This window comes from Anomalospiza imberbis, chromosome 4 (assembly GCF_031753505.1).
Source record: "Anomalospiza imberbis isolate Cuckoo-Finch-1a 21T00152 chromosome 4, ASM3175350v1, whole genome shotgun sequence".
In the NCBI taxonomy this organism is placed as follows: Eukaryota; Metazoa; Chordata; class Aves; order Passeriformes; family Viduidae; genus Anomalospiza; species Anomalospiza imberbis.
Window position 1 is genome coordinate 52,826,243 of NC_089684.1, and position 20,676 is coordinate 52,846,918.

Genomic DNA, 20,676 nt, shown 5'->3' on the forward strand with positions numbered 1-20,676 from the left:
GCTGTGTTTAGCAAATGCTAGTAAATTTAGGCATGCCCTGGGATGGGCATCTGGGCTCCAAAATGCACATTTTGGTTAGTGAGCTGTTAACGTGGTCCATTCCACTCCATGGGTACATGCCCTCGCTGCCTGTGTACTGGCACATAAGTATATATTTTTAATTAGGGTGATTCCTGTGGCTTTCAGCCCTGGCTACAGGTAGACATTGAGGAGTAGGAGAGAGGCTCAAATTTCTCATCAACATTTTCTGTATCCATTTGGGTCTGAAGGTTACCCTGCACATCCAGTTCCAAATCCTTTAGCTGTGATTCCGAGTAGTGGATAGGAATTCTTCTCTTCCTGCAGGCACCTGTACTTTTCAGATCTACTTAAATTGGTATCTTGTCACAGAATGACTGGATATCTCAAAATTAAGGGAAATTTGAGAGTCCCTGGTGAAGCCAGCAGTGAGCCTGTAGGGCACAAGAACATGCACCTGTGTTGTTCACAAAGTGAGCAGTCAGTTCACCGTTATGTGGAGAACCAATGGGACTGTGGCTGAAGCATTTTGGCTCAAGGCCAGAAGTGGGCAAGCAAAAAAACAAGAGGATCTTAGCTGAAAGTGATGGAAATTACACCTATTGGGAAACACATGCTCCACCAAACTGTATTGAATCATGCTTTTAAATCTTGATGGTTTTGGATGTGGTTGATAAACTGAATGCCAAAATCAAAACTGATGACATCCAGACCAATCTGATGTTAGCTCACCTTTCTTTTCAACTTCCTCCGTTGTTTCCTAAGTTAGTTTTTGGGCTTTTGGACTCAAATAAAACTCCCAAATATATTTTGGGAGATAAAATTCTCTAGTTTCTTTAGGCAAGCTCTGAGAACTAAACATTTTTACATGGCTTCAATGTATAATAATTAGTCAGATTAACTTTGTTCAGAATTGAACTGATTGTTGTCCAAATTTTCATATGGATATCAGTAACATTTCTGTCAATGTTGTTCTGAAAATTAGACAAATATTCTTTCTTAGAATTTAACAAAGATAATGCTGGGCAGGAGTGAAAAGTTGATGGATAACTAGAATGGAGGAATAGATGTGGAAATTATTTTATTTCTGCTATAAAATCAATCTCAGCAAACATGCATCACTAAATATATGACAGGAAAAAACCTCCATTTCAGAATATAGAGGGGGTTGGAATATTAAATAACAGATCCAATAATAAGATACACTAAATTAGTCTACTAATGGGATAACTGCAATGCACAAAAAAGTTTAAAAAAGGCAATTTTTGTGTGATTTTCGGAGGCATTTGGAAGAACTACAGGAGAAATGAGAAGCCTAATGGAAGGTGATTGAGATGCAACATGATTTTGCAAGAGTAGTTGGTAAATTAACAGGCAACCTAATTTTTAGACAACATTAGATCTATTTAGAATAATACAATGATTATGCACAAAACTATGCAAATTGGAGACAAACTGACCCTAAAGAAAAAAAAATAAGAGAAAAACTCCCAAACTTTTTAAAACAGCTGATTATAGATAGCCCTATTTAAGCCATAGTTTTCCTTAAATAATGGTCTTCAAACAGTCACTTAATTTAGTTTATTTAGTTAAACTAGCTTAATTAACTAAATGAAAATTGCTTGCAATCATAATTTTGGAGTTCTTACAAAAGCCAAAGGAGAACAGAATAAATGGAATAAGATCTATAGAAATAAAAATGAGATTAAATATAATAGTGCAAATTATGTAGTCTTAAGGGTTTATGAAATTGATTTCTCTATCTGACAGGCACTTATCAGCTGAAAATGGAGGACATGGAGGAAGATTTTTCTCCATTAGCTGATTAGAGAGTGACCTGCCAACAAGCAATGGGATGGGCTAAGGAAAAGACAAATGTGATCTCATGGAAGGTGTTTCTAGCAGAAACAAGGACATTTTGCAACAATATTGCAAAGCTTTGTTTGAATTCTTCATCTGTCTTACTGTGCAGTTACCTCTTCCTTCTTTTCCTTCGCATTATGTCCACAGAGGGGCCACCAAGGTGCTCACGGGAAAGACTCCAGGCTTGATTCTCATGGTGGAACAAAGACTGATGGAGGATGTGCTTGTTCTGAGCAAAGACAGCCGAAGAGGGGCAGAGGAACAGCTGAAGAACAGCCTTGGCACAAGAAGAAATGGGTATAAAATGACTGTGATGAGCAAGTTCTAGCTGGAAATAAGAGAAGGATTCTAAGGCCTGGAGGGGTGTGCTGCAGGGTTGCTCTCCAGGAGAAGAGCTGCAGCCAAGACTGATTCATTTCAGTGTAGAACTTCTTGCATCTATTGTCTGTACTATGTAATTTCCTTTAGCAGCAGGGACGAAATTCATGGTGCAGGGTGCTTTTTATAGTATGTCCTTTGCACTAAGAATATATGAGATGCTTCCATTAAAGTATTATTTTAGTCTAAAATTTACTTTAATTTTAATTATTTTAAATATTGCCATTTGACAAAAGGGTCAAATTTTGTTTTTGGAAAAAGATAATTTTAGCAAATATCCATTTAGCTTCCAATTCTAATTATCATGCTCCAAAACACTTATTAGACCTCTTCAAAGAAGAGATCATTCAAATATTTTGAAGAAGGACAAATGATCATTTTGCTGATACCTCTTTCCCCTTAGTCTTCTTATAGATATCTGAACTGCTTTGGTTATTTTTTTTTCTCAGAATTTTCAGGTTTCTTATGACTTCTGACATGGGAAAAATTTGCTTTAGGCATTGAAACCTGTTCAATCCATAAAGAAATAAAACGGTCTTAGAATAGGTGACATTAATCATACATGGTATTTCCAAATCCTTTCTTTAATGCACTTATCTATGGCTATGGATATATCTGTTTGATGACATTTTTAGAGATATTCTTTATACAAAAATACCAAGAATCCTTGAACAGTGTTCACATAAAGAGAAACACACTAACTACAGGAATGTTTCAGAATTGGATTTAAACCACTCTGTACGCTAAAGCTCCTGAGAACACTTCACAAAGGACTGAGAGTTCACTGGATGATAAATAAATTTTCTTTAAAAATAGAAATATTTAAATAATAAAACATATCCAGGATTTACTTTTAAAAGAACAAATGCAAAAAATTAAAAGAGCGTTTTGGCTTTCTCAGATTTTTTCCCCAGATCAATATATTCCAGTTATGTCTGGACTGTGGCCAGGAATTTGTAAAAATGTTGGCAAAACATGGTGTTGTACGAACTTCAAAGTTCATGTGAGACCTCATAAGCAAGCAGAGCATGTGAGAAAACTGCTATCGATTTCCCAGTGACTAAACTCTGAAAGTGAACTGGGGAAAATTAAATATAGAGACCATTCTTTCTTTGAAGTGTACAAATAATGCAACCTTCATTTGAAAACATGCAGTTCTTAATGCTCTTTTATTAATTTTCTTCCTATTCTAAAATTTACTCATGAAGCAGCAACAATAGCACATATCTTCTTGGACAAGCCTAGCTAGGGATATGGGAACATATGGGGCAGCTTAGCTGCCCAAAGGATGAAAAAGGAGGGCAAAAGGAGCAGATGTTTACTTCTAAATGTATAATCTGTAAAGTTTTGATTTTGCATGGAAACTCTTTAGTAAATGTCCTAGGAGATACTTTTGACAATGCTTTAACACTTGTTAAGAGCTGAACTGTCTGATCGGCTCTGTTGTTAAAAAGAACAGTTTGACTTTTGAAACCCCAGAAAGGTTGCTTTACCCTCTGCTCAGATGTGGATACTCATTTGTGTTAACTGATTTTTTCTCTGGTGCTGTGCTTATTTATCTCGCTGGAGGACCTAGAATATGGTTTTTCATCGCAAAAAGTTGTTACCACAAATTTTTTTAAAATATGTAATTTAAAGAGCATGGCATTAGGCATGTTTTAATTTCAAAGTTTGCCTCTTGCCTTGTAGATAAGAAACAGATTTTTGAGCACAGCCTCTCACAGACACACATGCCCAGATTAATAAGTGACCTTACTACTAATATCAGTAATACAAAAATCAAGTTCTGAAGTCATATGTGAAGTCCATTTTGATGCTGGCCAGTAAGCAAATTGTTTATCTTACTCTTGCTCAATATAGAAAAATAAACTGGTAAATTAATTTTATTCTTGTACTTCTTTAAACAATAATAACTTAGAAAGGGCATTGTAGTATATTTACTTCTTTTGTGTTATGTATTTTTATTAAATTATTATTAAAATTATTAGGATTATATTGAAATACGTGAACTTCTGTACAACATAAAGGAAAACTGTTCATATTATGTAAGTCCAACAAAGCATCAGGCTGCTTAGTTGGCATGTGGGACATTCTGCCTAGATTTCAGAGACACCAAAGTATTTAAACAAAAGTTATCCCCAAATTATTTTATCATTTTCTGTGTATATGTGCTTCTAACTAGTGAAGCCAGATGAAGAATGAACTTATTTAATAAGATAAATACAAAACCAACTCATTATACTTCATTCGAGCTGCATAATAAAATACCCAACTTTTCATATCTTGACTGTAATTAGGATTTTAGTTAATTGTAAATTGTCTAGTAAATTACAAGAGGTCTTGCTCTTGCTGTGATTCTGGTTCAAATGTCTTAATGATTGCACCGTTTCTACAGGTGGGATAGATGCTTTACCAACACAGCTGATGTAGCAATGGTGGGATGATTTTGTAGCATGAGGTGACTGGCAGCTGGGAAGGATTGGTTCAAATCCTGATTGACAGCTTTCCTGTGTGAATAAATCTGAATAAATCATTTAATCAAGAATGGTTCCCCCACATGTGCTCTAAGTCAGGAATACCTCTCATCACACTGTGTATGTTCATCTACTAAAAATATGTATTCCTATTTAGGAAGGGAATAAAAGGCATCCTCATATCTGGGGCCTCCAAATGAAATCCCAAAGCATGAGATTAAAGGAAGATTAATCTTTAAGGTGTCCATAAGAAAAATCTCATAAATTCAGGTGAGCAATCATTACACAGTCAAACACTGCTGAAAATAATGGACATGTATAGATTCACTTAATTTTATAGCTCAGTTGTCTATAGTTAAGTGGCTCAGGTGAGTAAGGATTTTTCATATAGATAACAATCTGCCTCCCAGTCCCTCAGTTATACCCTTACCACAATAATGATATAAAGACAACCCTTCCAGGACATGTGAATGCCTCCTGTCAAATGAATCTTAAACACCATACTGACACCCTTTATCTGGAAATGAAAACTAACAATAAATAGCACCGAGTATTTCAAGAATGCACGTTCCACATTACAACTTCATTTAAATTAAACTTCAGGAGAAAGTTTTACCAACAGTAAAACATGGAAAAGCACAAAGACTAGATTTACCCTTACCTGTGCCAAAAATAACAATTTAAAAGTTAATTAGAAAAAGCATTCAGCCTTATTAATTAAAAACAAAACAATTCTTAAGCATGATTAGATCAGTTGCTAACTTTTAGTAGAAATAACTCAAAGCAGCTATTTTATGAAAAGTTAATCAATTCCAAACTTTCATATGTGGTCTATCAAAATATGAGCATGACCATATTTACTCCAAAATGAAGTTTCTATTTCTCATTACTGTATCTGACAAGTTTTGGAAACACATCTTGTGCATTCTCTCACATTTAATGTAAAACAATCACTGCCCTATTTTTCTGTGGATTCATTTTTTCATTCCTAATAGCTCATGCACTTACGGGCTCTTCTGACAGCTATTTTTTTCAGCAGAGCTGCTCTCTCCTCTGACCACTGACATTTATTAATCAATTGATCAATAAGTCATGTGAACCCCTCTTGGGAATGTTGAAATAGCCGTTGTCCCTCTCAGATTGCCGAACTAAATGATTGTGTTGTTGTTGTGTTGTAGTGGGGAGTGTTATGGAGCTCTCCTTACAATCGGAGTAGGAAATCTAAAGCACACTGGAGAGCTATCAGTCGCTTTCCTACTGATGCAGAAAAGGTGATTTGCTCTTGAGAAACTGCTCCTTCTTGCAAATATACCTCTATGAGCTTAATTTATGCATATCAATAGCTCAAGAGACCTCAGAGAGCAGGAAGCTTGTGTGGAGATGTAGGCACATGAAAATAATGTTGTTGAGACTGGCCCCAGAATGAAGCTATGTATTCATTCTATTTCCCCCCATCCAACCTTTATGCTGTAAAAACCCAAAAAAGGTCTGCTCAAGAAAAAACAGGCTGGGCTGTTTTTTGAACTACTTTGAAGTTTTGGTATGAGTTTCTTTTGTGTATAAATTGACTTAGGTCCACTGAGGTTCTCGTTCATCCTGCAATATTTATACTTTCTGAAGTACAATGCATATTAATTTTCCATTTAAGTAAAAATTCTACTTCCTGTATAGAGAAAACATAGTTGCTATTTTCCTGCAAGAAGTGGTGGATGAGAGATAAGTTCATACTGTAAAGATCACAACACATCCAAGGATATGTTTGTGGTAGAAGCTCCAACAGGGACACAGAAACTTTGGATATTCCAAAGATTAGAAATTAAAATTAACATTATTTGGAATGGTGCTGTGCTGCTCTTATGTTTTGAAATGTGGTGAAATTAATTTTTTTAACTTTTTGCTCCTAAGAACGAACTTAGATCTCCAAGCAGGCACAGAGCAGGAGAGCAGATCTATCTGGTTTGCTTTGGAAGTCTGGTGTGGATTATGTACGAATGAAGAAAAGGCACACTTGAGAGTCTCTGTTTTGTTCCTGGGGCACTTCAGAAATTCATGATATTGTGGCATTTTGCCACCAAGTACCACTACTGACTTTGGCAGTATCATAAAGAGCAGAGCACTCTGAATATGGCAGTGTCTGGAATATCAACAGATTCAGAGAAGACTGATCTTGCACTCAATGACAGCTTCCTACTGCTTTCAAAGTAGAGATGGAACTGCAGGAAATTTAAAGAAATATTTTCCATCAACCTACAGATGAAACTGGACCATGGCTAGAAGGTGCTCGGGTGGATTAGAGGACTAGGAAGGGTGAATAGCCACTTGTCCTTGGGTAGCTGATCCCCAGTTAAGTCCCTCCCACCTGTAAATAACAAGTGATTGAGGAACTGTATCCTGGGACAGTACAACAGCTGCTCTAAAACAAGGGGAAATGAGCATTGAAAAAAAAGTAGAAGGAAGAAACCAGTAGTAGGCACTCCTTTAGGATATTTCTCTGGAGTCTTCAAGTAGCAAATCTGACCCAGGTAACTCCACAAAAAATGTAACACCATACACTCCCTCTGAGTGGCAGAGGTCTCTAGAAACTGGGATATTAAATACTGGGAGAAATTTCTTCTCTCCCCATTAGGTCTGCAGGACCTTGCATAAGATCTTAGACAGAAAGGTTGTATACCCGGAACAATAAACAATAGCATTTTCTACCAAAAGGGTAAAAAAACGTGGAAAAAGAGGCTGAAGGTTTCTTAACATCCAGAGAACTTTGGCTTTGGTATTTCAGCCAAATGTAGAGTCCACCTCTACTGCCTGGTTTCCATCTGACTAAAAAAGAAAGAAAAAGAAAAACGGGTGGGCAGGGTTTAACTCAGTCATGCAAAAGCTTTAATTTTTGTTGTTTTATCTGTATGCTTTAAACATAAAGTATGTGCAGGTCTGTGAGGGCTAAAATTCAGACTCGTGCTCTGCTTGCACTAATTTCTGTGTGCCAATTAAGAGTGTTCTGTGTTCCAACAAAGCACAAGCAGCTGTGTGGCAATGATGTCAGGAGAAGCTCAGCCTGAAGAAAAATATTTCTGGACTTGCAGTGCCTCTATTTAGATACATCTTGTAAAAAAAAAAAACAAAACAAAACAAAAAAAAAAACAAAAAAAAAACCAAAAAAAAAACAAAGCACAAATGAACTCTTAAAAATTCAGACTGCGAGGATATCTAGTGATCCTTCAGTTCTGATAAGTACTACTTCTACTTGCAAAGAATAATCTTGGCCAGAAGAACAGATAATAAAAATCATCAGGAAGCACTGACTGGACCTCTCACAGAAATCACATTTGTGTCCTCTGCTGACCTTTGCAAATACATGTGTGCAAATTGGCTGTATGTATTCTTTAAAATCAATAGTACTAACTGATAATACAGAAATGTGAGACTAATGGATGAAGAATTAAAATGCCAAACCAAAGGGTTAAAATTCATATTAATATGGACAGCTAAGGCCAAGTCATACTGCAGAACTGAGGGCAGCGGGTCACTTTGACAGCTTGTCCATACTTAATGGAAGTTTATTGACCCAACTGTGTGAAACCACAGTGAATATTGCATATCACTTTGTCACATGGAAAAGCCACATTTATGGATTTCTGTGTCATCAGCAGGAGTGAAAAATCTTTTTTTAATCCCTTCTTTTTCAGTTTTTTCAGATCAACATGGTCTCTTCGTAAATTTCTACTGCAAGCATATCAGTTTATTTTCTGGTCTTAGACATCTGGAGTTTCTCTCATTTTAAAGAAGCCCAGATCATGAGACCCTTTCTGCAGGACCTTGCAGAAATAAAATCACCAAGGAGCTGAGCCATTGCAATTCCAAATGTAGCTCCAAGCACTGTCCAGGTAAACTTTCCATTGTCCTATTTCACACCACCATTGCATTATTTGGCTGCAATTAGTGCTCGTGCACACAGTAGTTTATAATTTTTTGTGCATTAGCACCCTTGTGCTTGGTGATACATTAAACATGAATGGTGGTTCATCTCTGCTGATGAATTTTCACTATAAATTGGAAACAGGAACAAGTGACACACAGTGGTTTTATATAAATATCACAATCAGCTTCTATAGCTAGTGCATGGTGTCTGTAATTTCATATATTGCATGAATGTAGCATAAGAAAAAATCCTTTGGTTTCAATAATTATGAAAAAACAGACAGGAATGCTTTGACTTTCTGTACAATTTGGAGATCAAGATTAGTCTATTTTACACATTATTTCAGAATCAGTCTGAAGTATAGGAGCTAATATTTTAACTCTACCAACTTATCTCCTGATTCACTGAAAATAGTTGAAAATCTGGAATTTCTGATGTGATTTTCTTTTAACATTTTCAGCTATTAGACCAGCCAAACTAAGAAAATTTCAATAGCTGTAAGGCCCTGTTAAATATCAAGAGAATGAGTGAAGATACTTAAATGTTGCATTTAAGTTTTACAGTGCACAAGTTTAATTTACTTTGAAATATCTATTTTGAGCAACTCATTAATTTTTGATATATTATAATTCTGAAAGACAATGAAATGCTTCCACTTTTCCCTGATCAAAATTGGATTACATTCCTGAAAATAATGTCAAATGAAAACACTTATTTTTGGTGAAGAACTCTTGCACTGAACATTTTTGCTTCTCTTTATTTGCAAGTATTTATGAAATGTTCTAAATTCTCATGTTTGGTCAGCAAAGGCTACACATGTGAGGGGGTGCGGGGAACAGGAGCAGTTTTTAATTTGGGGAATTGGCCGCAGTAGGACAAGACTCTGCTCACTTCGACAGCTGCAAATACTGGCACACACTGAGGTAAACATGTTTAAATTACATAATTTCCAGACCACTGACTTTTTTGAAACTAACTCCAGGGCAGTTCCCTTGAAAGAAAAACTCAAGGACAGATTTGTGATGCAACATTATTATATCCATTAAAAAATGCCAGAAACATTCTGCTCTGACTCTGTAGTCAACATATTGTCCTAATATGCGATTCATGCAAGTCTTCTGCTCCGTCCAACTGGACAGAGCAGCAGCAGGCATTAATAGCCTGGACTAACAATAGATGCATTTTCTTTGAATTTCACATGTTTGTTTGTGGCTTTTTTTGTCTACCAGAAATTATCTGATCTTTTCTTGGTTGTTTATTTCTCTTTCATTTTCTGGCCTGACACAGAATAAAACCATGAGTCAGTGCAGAAGCCATTAATCTGCTGTATTAACAAGCTCACAAAGTGGCAAAGAAGTTAAAGATTTTTATCAATTTAAACATAAGTCAAATCCTGACATTCCCAAGTTTTAAAAGCTGTGTTGATCTACACGCGTGCTCTCCTTGCTTCCTTCCCAACTGTATCCTCAAAATGGGTGAAGCAGCTGATGGACAAAGGAGTATTATCTCAGGGCCAGCTCCTGGCAGTCTCAGTTTTCTTGGAAGGCACCTTCCTTTTGGGAAGTCCTACAGAAAAAGTCATGTTGATTGAAGAGGAAGCAATATCCTAATTGAATGAAGGTGGTGGGCTGGTGAGGTATTTGCAAGGAATGCTTCTCAGCTAATTGTTTAGAATAGTCAATATAGAAGAAATGTTGGTGGTCAGTGAGGTGGAAAACAGGATAGGAAAGGACAAAAGGATTTTTAAATTCAAAATTTAGGCAGTACAGAAAGACACATTCTTGGGCTGATAGCTGGCATTATTACTTCCATTGTACCATTGGTTTCTTAAAAAAAAAAAATCTAGCACAGAAGCCTCTTCCAACACCACTGTGACCCCTACCCCAGAAGATGTTCATAGATGAAATGGGAATTGTGGATATGTTTGTCCTTGATTACTTGTGATATCTTGAAGTTTATGTGGTAGCTCTGCATGTAAAATACATATATTGATGTGCAAATAAGATGTCAGATTAAAGGGAGGAGAAACACATTAGGTTTCTTTAGGTGGTTAAATCTACTTTCTGGTTCAAGTAAGGTTTCCTTAGGTGGTTAAATCTACTTTCTGGTTCAAGTATGGAAACCCAAACAACTTTGGAATTTATTTCACCTGAAGCATTTTTAGAACATGGCATGGTAGCTTTAATCTCCTTCCACAATATCAGTTTGCCATGGAATACCACATACTCTCTTGACTTATAAAAGCTTGAATTGGTTACAGTCTCCTGATTGCAAAGCAGAGTAACTCAGAGGCTGGTGTTGGTGCTAGACTTACCAATAAACATCCAGAAATGAGAAGGGATGTGGACCTCTCCCTCCTGTCCTAGGTCTCTGAACAATCTTCTCATGATAGAGATATTTTAGGACGCAGCAAGGCAGGAGTATTTCTGGGGCAAGAACAAGAATCCAGGGCTCTGCTTTTTCTCCCTGACTTCATGTGTTGTGGGTAGAGTCAGCATCAGCTCAAGCTGATATAAGGTTAAGAGGTTTTATAAGGCAATTAATTCTCTAATATGCAGAGAGGGCATTATTTTGTGACTCACCAGTGCTTCTTTTAGTGCTTGGCTGCAGCAGAAACACCCATGAGATAGCAAAAAAGAATTGAAAGAATTGCACCTCTTGCCCTCTAAGAAATTCTCCTAATCTGCCAGGAGATCATATTAGCTTCAGAGGGTGAGTACCATAATGAGCTTTCGCAGAGTGATACAACATTATGGGACTCCTTTAAGCAAAGAACTTTCACTCCCACACTTCTGGTGTTTTACCAAATATTTAAAGAAAGATTTACCAAAAAAAAAAAAAAAAAAAAAAAAAAAAAAAAAAAAAAAAAATCAGGATGCATTTCTCAAGGCCACAGAAGAAATGGGGAATAGTGGAAAAATATTGGAATTGGAGTCCTGAATGAAATGAAACACTAATTTCAGTACTTTTTTTTTCTATCATCTCTGTTACTGCTGAAGATGAAAACACCAATGGCAATAGTTAGACAAAAGCTGCCCTTGCGGAGGCTTATGTTGTCTAATGTTTCTTGCCAAGAGGACATTTCCAGGCCCATTTTCAGATCGTAGAGCCTGTCAAAACAGTCTGAATAATTCCCCAAAGTCTCATCATTTTCCTGTAAGTGTCATGACAGCTTTGATAGATGCCTTCATTTCCATATAATAGTCAAAAAGGCAAGAACACTTTTTATTTCTTCTCGATAAGAATAAGATTTTCGAAAAGTCTTTGGTGTTCTGAAACTGCTCCAATTAAATTCAATATGTTTTCTGACTAGCTTAAAAGGGAGAAAGAAGTTAGGGCCATGTAGAGCACTCCAGAAAATCCTACACTTATTTTTCATGTATTATTCAATCCCTTTATGGGCTTATGCAAGCTCAAAGGGTGTAGTACAAAATGCCCATATCCACACCCTTGTCAAAGAGTACTTAACAACTAACAACCCTCTGCCAAAAAAATCCGAACTATGGCTTAATTTAAGAACCATTCAATTTTGTCATATTTCCTTATGATAATTTTTAACAAAAGTGAATCACTACTGACAAACACTCCTTTAACAATGGTATATTAATTGAATTAAGACGGAGAATAAAGGAGGCATTACAGGCAGTTAAGTGTGAGAAAGCATGTTCTACACTGAATAATTAATTTTCATTCCAAGATAAAAATGTTGCCCATTGATTTACAACCCCTTCTGGCTATAAAGCCTTTTGGTGGAAACCTGATTCTTAATTATTGTCACAGGAATGCTAAGCTTGTCAAAAAGCTATTTCCATCATGATGATCAGCCTTAACTGCTTGGAGCAATTTTTGTGCCATACTTAACAGCTGCTTCATCATTTGTTATCTTTTCAATTAAGCACTCTATTCCTGCACGGCTTATAATCTCCACAGAGAAAAGAAACATACATGCAAACACACATGTGCTTACATACAAGCACATGCTCTCCTCAGCTCAAACCCTCAACAACAGCCTCTCTCTTCTTTTCTTTATTAAGCAAAAATATTTATATGAAATGATAGTGGGATATTTGGACTGTGGCAGGTACAGATGCTCTCAAAATAACACAGAAGGTTTCAAAGCACAACATCAGCATTTTCAATTTACCTAGTTCTATGTTCCAAACTATTTTTGTCTGCTAAATTTACTTATTTTAGTGACAGAACAGAAAATAGACCGATTACTCCATTAAAAAAATAAGCAGAAACATACTTTTCCCTAAAAACATCATAGTCATGCATTTATTATACTGAAACTAGATGTTGATAAATTAATGTCCCTTCCTTGATATAGATTTTATATTCCTCATGTAGCTATTTTATTTAGAGATTTTGTAAGATTTAATGTTTTTAACCTGGGTGAGTTTAGCAGAAAGTAAAGAGGGAGGGATGTCAGGTGCTTCTTCCTCCTACAAAATGAGAAGGGAAAACAAATGAGGAAATTGGTCTTCTTCATCCAATGACCCTAATTGCCAGTATGACAGTATCTCCTGTAAGCATTTTAGTTCTGCACACGGAAACGCACACAAGAAAATTTGCTGGTTCATTGGTTTATGGTGTAAATCAATTCAAACTTAATTTGAGATACTTCATTTAGGCTCCTTCTTTGAACCAGTGATCTGTGGCAAATCTTGTTTGTGCAAAAGCAGAAACAGAAGTTAATAGATATAGAGTGCCAAATTATGTTGCCAGACCAACCACTTGAGCAAAGTTTTTACCTGCAGGTTTGACTAGTAAACAAGAATGTTTGTAGAAAGTTATCTTGACATGGTATGTAAAATACTATTTACTGTCAAGTGAAAACATGAACGTGTCTTTGGAAATTTGCTAAAGTTTGAGTTGTGTGTATTTGTGAAATAACTGCTATCCAAGTACAATTTGGAAGCTTTTCAGGGGATATTTATTTATTACCAGCAGAAAATGGCATTTTATGATAAGATAATATAAACAACTGTTCTTCATTAGAAACCTGAACTATCAGTGAAGCACATGCTTGGCTCTGTTGCTGGAACTATTCAGTTATGTGTTGGTTTGGAATTTAAATGCTTTTTTATGAAGGATTTTATATTATACATGTACCTTTTAAAGTTAAAATACAGTCATCAGGTTTATTTAGGCAGGGCAAGAAGGAATGGAACAGGAAAATTTAAGTAATTTTGCATATATTATATATCTGAAGCACCTTCTTTACTGTTACAATGGTGATAGACTAACAACAAAAGGATTTGTATTGTATTTCTAGGTTTTAGAGCACCAGATGGGAAAAAAAGATCCTTTTGACCTATGCAGTTTAAAAACACAGAGCTTCACCAAAATCTGAACTCTACTTCTAACCTTGTAGGCACCCTTGTTAATTTTTACTGTAACATCATCAGCCTGTACACAGAAAGAAACACATTTTCTCCAGCCCTTCTGAGTTTCTCCCCTACAAATTCAAACCAGACATATCTAAAAAAATTTTCCTTCAGCTTACTTTACCTAAATAATTAATCAGGAACCACTCTGACTCTGGGACAAGCTAACCAGGTTCCATGTTTTCCCATATTCTGTCTGGGCATATTCTCTGTTCTGCCCTGCCAGCTTGCTGCCCTTCAGACCTGCTCTTCCACTTGCTAAAGAGCTTTCCTCATTCTTTAGGATAACTGACAAGACTTGGTACTCTGACCAGAAGAAAATTTTACCATTGTGACTCCTTTTTTGATAATTTTATATTAATTTCCAGCTCTGAAACTGATTGCTATGATCACCTGTAGTCCTGACCTCAAATTTCAATGGTTTTGATTCTTTCAGGATTGGTTCCAAAATGCACCCTTCTTTAAAGAGTTTAATGTTATTATCCCCCAAAAGATAGCAAGTTGCATGTAAATTATTTACAGAAATGGGACATGGGGATAAGAACATTCTTATTGATTTTTTCAAGGATGAATCTATTCATATTTGGGCCACAGAGGACTCAATCATATAAAGCATTTGTACGTGTGACATGGGCTGCTGTAAGCAATTAAACAAAAAAAAGAAAAGAAAATAAAATGATTTGTTCAGAGGGCTCATTTGACTTAAAGTGTTTCTGTCATCCTGTAAAATGCTGAACCTGAGGCTCATGTGCTGAGTCCAGCTGAGGGTCTGGCCCATCTTTTGGCATCTGTGGGAGAGAGTAGGAAAAGCAGTGAGTGAGAGGCTCCAGTTCCTGGGTGCCTCTGGTCAGACAGTGCTGTCAGCAATTCCACATGTAACATACTGAAATACACGGATTTACTTGCTAGCCCCAGAGAAGGATGGAGGCATTCAAGTGTCATTCAAGTTCAGCTGCAGACAGGCAAAAAGCACAGCCCACACTCTTAGATACGTGTGTAACCACATGAATGTATTCTCTGCTTTTCTCCACAATGCACAGAAAAGTATTTTTCACTTAATATGAAAGTAAAATATAAAATAAAATTCTAGAATAAAAATAATTTCTACCCAATGACATATTAAAAAACCCCTCAAAATAGATTCTTTCTTGATCAATGTCTCCCTCCATATTATTTCACAATCTCTGAAAAATGAGATTAAGAGCACAAAAACCATTAAAAAATCAAGGAATTCAAACATGAAATCCTGCAGTGTCAGAGCAACAGACGTGCTAAAATAATCTATATATGTGAAATGGTCATGAAAAGTAATTTACCTTGTCTTGACATATTTGGCATGGAAATATGAATAAAAGATATTGCCTAGTACATTACTTTCTGTCAACATATATGCACATATGCACTTGGGGCCAGTTGTATAGGCAGAGATAAAGAAAGAGTGTAAGTAGGTGTGACCTCTCTTTATTAGGATTCTTAATAAGATACCAAACAAAAAGGTCAGGAGGATAGGGCTCTTTAAAAAATATCTCTCAAATTCACCCCAAATAGGAAGAAAGGAAGAAAGGATTTCTACTGTGTAGATGTCTGCCAGGAGAATAATGTGTCAGGATGCATTGAACATCTGCCAGGTTCTTGGAAAGCATTTTGTCAATATTTTGATAAGGCAGCCAGAGATATGCGAGGAACAGAAAAAAGGCTAATGAGAAAGGAGAAATTTTGAGATTAAAAAAAAAGCAAGTGGTAGTAAAGGAACATAACAGCAAAACCAGAAAAGATGTTTCAGGAGTGAAATGTCAATGTTATAGAGAATTGAAAGGCTGGCTTAAAGAAAAAAATAATAAAAATCTGAAAAATATTTTTGAGAAGACAAATGCAAATCATCTCCTAGTAGTGGAAAAGTAGTGAATTTAGCGAGAGGATGAGTGCATTAACATCATGCTTATGAGGTAAAAGTGTAGGCATTTTGGAGAGATATCTCTAAGGAAAACATCTCAGCTGTGGAAGTAAGAAAACTGAAACAATTTCTGAGACTTTTAAAGGTAGAATGCAGTGTTCTTTGTCTAGACTCTAATCCTGGAAAATAAACAATTGAAACAAAATCTTAGATTATATAATAGGAAAATTTTTGGCTGAAGGTTATAGCTTTTCCTTGTAGAGCTTCTTCTCTTGACTGACCCAAGCTGACACTGCCCTTGACATCAAAGACTATTATATACTGCATCACTTTCAGATCTGTCCCTAGGCCACCTTCTTTATCTGTTTTTCTCTAATACAAATACAGAACCACTTAGTTCTGCTCCTGAATGTGTTCCTTTTCTGCTTAAAGCAGAAAACTCACAGCTAGAAAGGTATTCTATAAGTCTAGGTAAGGCTGGAAATCCCTGCTATGTCACCTCCATGAAGGCAGCCTGGGCTGGAAAGGGCTGGCATTACCATGGAAAAACACAAGACTGAGACCTGCAGCCCCCAAGCAGGGTTTTGTCAGGCAACACCACCTGGTCATTCCTTTCTTTCTGCTGGAAATATGAGGCAGCATTTTTCTAAAGTTTATCAAACTGAACATGAAAATGTGCATGTTTTTTCCTTGAGGACAGAATGAGAAGACAGTTGAAACACTCATAAAAGGCTTTCTTCACTATCTAATAGGTTTCTGAAAGGTGCTTGTATACTGCAGCAAAGAAGAAAGCAGAATTGCTGTTTCTTAGGACTGTATCACATCCTTACTTATTAATTCTTATTTTGACTTTTTATCAGAGCTCAGTTTGTCTCCCCTTTTTATTTTTTTTCTTCAGAATCTGTTGTCTCTCCTTTTCTGTTCTAATTGTTAAGATCTTCATGCAGCTGAGCTGTTTCTTTAGAGCCTTTGCTTGATGTAATGTAACCTGAGAGCTCAGCCACCATGATCAGCTGTAAGGAATTTTTTGCAGCAAAGGTGCCAAGCCATTACTTCTTTTGGATTTCTCTCTTTTGCTTCTTTTTTTAATTGCAGGCTGAAGGACCATACTTGCAGAAATGGAAATAAAAGACTCCCCATTGTACGTGGCTTCATTTTGTGTCTTTCTCTGCACTAGAGAGTGTGTCATCTGCTAGTACAAAGGGTGATTTTGCCTGAGTAAAAGGAATGTAATTTCTGAGATCTCAACTCAATTTACTGCTGTCTTTTGGCTCCCATCCAGGGAAGCATTAAAGGATATGCTTAATTGTAATCATGTGAACAAATGAGAAGTCCTATTGATTTGCTTATGGTTTGGTTTATGCCTAAGAGCTATGTTTGGACAGTGCTTCAATTCTACTTTTAAAAGAGACAGCTTCCCTTTCTGCCAGGTATTAGGCACAAGAGAGAAAATCCTCAGAACGAAGCAAACATTTGCTGGTTGGAAGAGCCCTGGAGAGAGTTGATGGGTGCTGAATTAGTCTGGCAGGAAGAACTACAGAGACAGAAAGAGAAAACTATGAAAAAATTCAACTAAGAGCAACAGGAAGTTAGGGAGGTCAGTGTGGAGGGAGATGGAGTGATGGACAGTCACCTACTGCCTGACCCTACAAATACTCCATCAGGTCTCATTGCAGGAGAATTACACAGCAGTGATTACACAGCAGGAAGTCCCTAGGAGCAAGAGCAATAGAAAGACATTGGCATCCTTTGGAAATGATCAGCTGTTTTAATGCTCAACTTATCTGAGAGCTGCCACAAGGCTGCCATAAGTACCAGATGTTGGAAGAATTACTTGTTTTGATTATTACATTAAAAAAAAACTGATTAATTTGGGAAGGTTGGGATAAAAGGCCTATGACAAGTATGATTGCATAATTTGAACATATTTGAACATATTTTGGGGTCCTAAAGGGGGTCTCCTATACCAGAAGGAGATGAACCAAGGATCTAAACAGACAGTGATGAACCATCCATACCATGAGGTCCCATGCACTTCTGTCAGCTGCATGCCCACAGTGATGTGTACCACAAAGGGATATGAGCCATTTTGAGAAGCTAAATCCAGTGCATCCAAACCAACAGTGAATCCTCATAACAATTGTGTTCTAATTTGGATTGTCCCTCACAAAGCTGAATTAGCTAAGGGTTGGGTGCGCAGTGTTGTTATGAACTACACAGAATCAGCTATTTTGTAAGATTGCAGTGAGACTTTAGATAAGTGAAACAGTGTGTAAAGCTGATAATCAAGATGCTAGGCATGTTAAAATGGAATAAATAGAGAATTAGAACCAAAGCAAGTAATTTTCATATGCAAACCTCACAGGACATTTCCTCTCCATGTCTCACTTATGCGTCTCAACAACTCAAACCCAGTTACTCCAACTTTTTAAAGATAGTGACATATTGCAGTCTTCCAAGGCTTTTCCCCTGCCCCAAAACAAAATAAATGGGGTATCTTGATCACTACTGGGTGTTAAGTAGCATTTAGTAGCATTCAACATTAGTCTCAGGGAAAACAGTAACAATGCTGACATAAAATGTGATCAATTAATGAATAAAGGAAAGAAGCATATTCAAACTTAGTCTACGCTTTTGGAAATAGGTCCTGTGAGATGTACCATTTTCTCACATTTATATATGTGGGATCAACATCTGTTAAAATGTGTATACTTTAATTTTTTAAAGGTATTTTCTGGTCTGATTAAAGACCAATACTCCACAGAAATTATGAATTTTGAACTAAATGTTCTGTGAAATAATTGGTAACCAAAAAACAAGTAAATTGAAAAGGAAAATCAAGAAGACCAAGTCTCTAAAGCTGGAAGAAACTTTGACTTGGTCTGACTTTTTTTTCAGGGTAAATATAGATATAGAATTATGAAAAGTTCTGAGGGTCATGAAAGGATTAACAAAACAAAAAGTAAATTAATTAGGGCAGAGAAATGTAGCCTGATAATTTGCCCTGCACTATTTGGCAAAATGTTTCATACAAAAAAACCCCTCCAAATAAAGTGAACAGAACTGGAATGCGAAAGGCAGAACAAGAGATTGTATCCTAGAAAGGCACAACTATGGAGATTAGAGGGAAAAGCTAGTCTGAATCAAGAGGTAAGATCCAAAAATCATGAGTTGTGTGATTCCAGTGTGACTAGTTCTAATGAAATACCACATTTTGCTCCAGGATCTTCACTTTGAAGAAGATACTGAAAAAACTGGGTATAATTGTTTTTTAAAAAATGGACATAATAATTATTCTAGAGCTGAAAAGATTATGTTACAATAAAAAGTTTACAAGATGTTGTCAAAATTAAAATTTAGGAGTGATCAGTAGGCAATTTCCAAGAAATGACATGAATTGATATTGTTGCTTGTTAAGAGATTTTCTTATTTGGTAACAAGATCAGAAGTAGAGAAATTTGAAGAACTAAGGAGTTCTTTTTAACACTATAGGAAAACAAACCATGTTGTAAACGGATCATCGAAAGCAACGACTGTAGCAAAAAGATGGAATCCACAGCTCTGGATATTCAAGTGGAGATTTGCTCTGTTTTTTAATCAAATGTAAATAACTGGGTAACTAATTTCAAATTAGCTAGCTAAATGCAAACAAGTGCAGTGAATCAAGTGGTTTAGTAGTAACACATGGTCCAAAATATGACCTTTTATTGGCTTTGACCGCTGCTCTTAGTTCTAGTGTAATGGTGCTGCTTTATTCGAATGTGATCATAGTTGTGCACTTAAATTTAAAAAAGTAATACATTTAGAAGGTAATTTAGAAAAATACTATCTCCCATTTTCAGTGAAATTGAAACCACTTTGGGAATGTTTGTGAAATATCCTATTTCAGTGTTTACTCTTAACATCAACTTTTCCAACTCTTCTATTAGTTGACATTGATATTGATAATGTTATTGATATTTATGCTATTTCATTTATAGTTGGGCACTTCAGGCTTTGCATACAGATTCTTTAGGGTAATATTGCTTTAAGAAGAAATACTTTCTCTAACAGTGACTTCCTTTCAACAGTGTAATCTCTTAAGCAGAGAGACAGACCCCTCTTGAATTACAGTGTCTGATTTACTGAGTGAAGTTCCTGCTGTCTGTGGAAGATACAGCAAGCAATCAGTACTTCTATAACTGGCCTGGAGATACAGTTAATACAATCATTTGCCTTTCTCTGGGCTTTTAAATGATACCTTAATGCTAGCACAGGCCCCACAAACACAACCTCTGGGCTTGTGAATGCTAGTGGGGTTTTAAAAACCAGATATTTTTTCACTCTGAAGAGCTTTCATATCGAAGTCTTTTTGCCCAGCTGAAGATTTTTCTTCTTTTATCAGAAGGATAAATCTCATGTCAGTGTAATGGACTGTGTCAAATATGGTCTGGCACGCACTAAGTAAGGAATAATACTCCCCAGGGTTTGCCTCCAGCACCTGAGAAACAGGATCTATTGTAGGAAGCCTACCCTGAAGTATAGGATTTTAACCACGGACAAAAAATAAATTTTTGGATGAAAATAAAGGTGAATGAAATAGTTCAGTGTTTTTAAAATCCTACTTTGGGATAAATGAAAACATCTTTCATCCTTTTCATGACAGAAGTGTATTTGGTTAAGACTCAGCTTAACTTCACTTAAATCTGTAAGACTACTGGTTTTCATCAATGATAAACTTGATTGTCTTTTTTTTGGATTGAA

The 20,676-nt window shown here is 36.2% G+C and overlaps 1 long non-coding RNA gene across 1 annotated transcript; it reads right to left on the reverse strand.

The window, feature by feature from the left end:
* Positions 1–9,958: 9,958 nt before the first annotated feature.
* LOC137473440 (uncharacterized) lies at positions 9,959–13,880 on the reverse strand. Its single transcript, XR_010998797.1, has 3 exons — positions 13,041–13,880; positions 10,964–11,156; positions 9,959–10,215 (listed from the first exon to the last, which is right to left on the reverse strand). It is a non-coding gene; the product is annotated as an uncharacterized lncRNA (long non-coding RNA).
* Between the last annotated feature and the right edge of the window lie 6,796 nt (positions 13,881–20,676).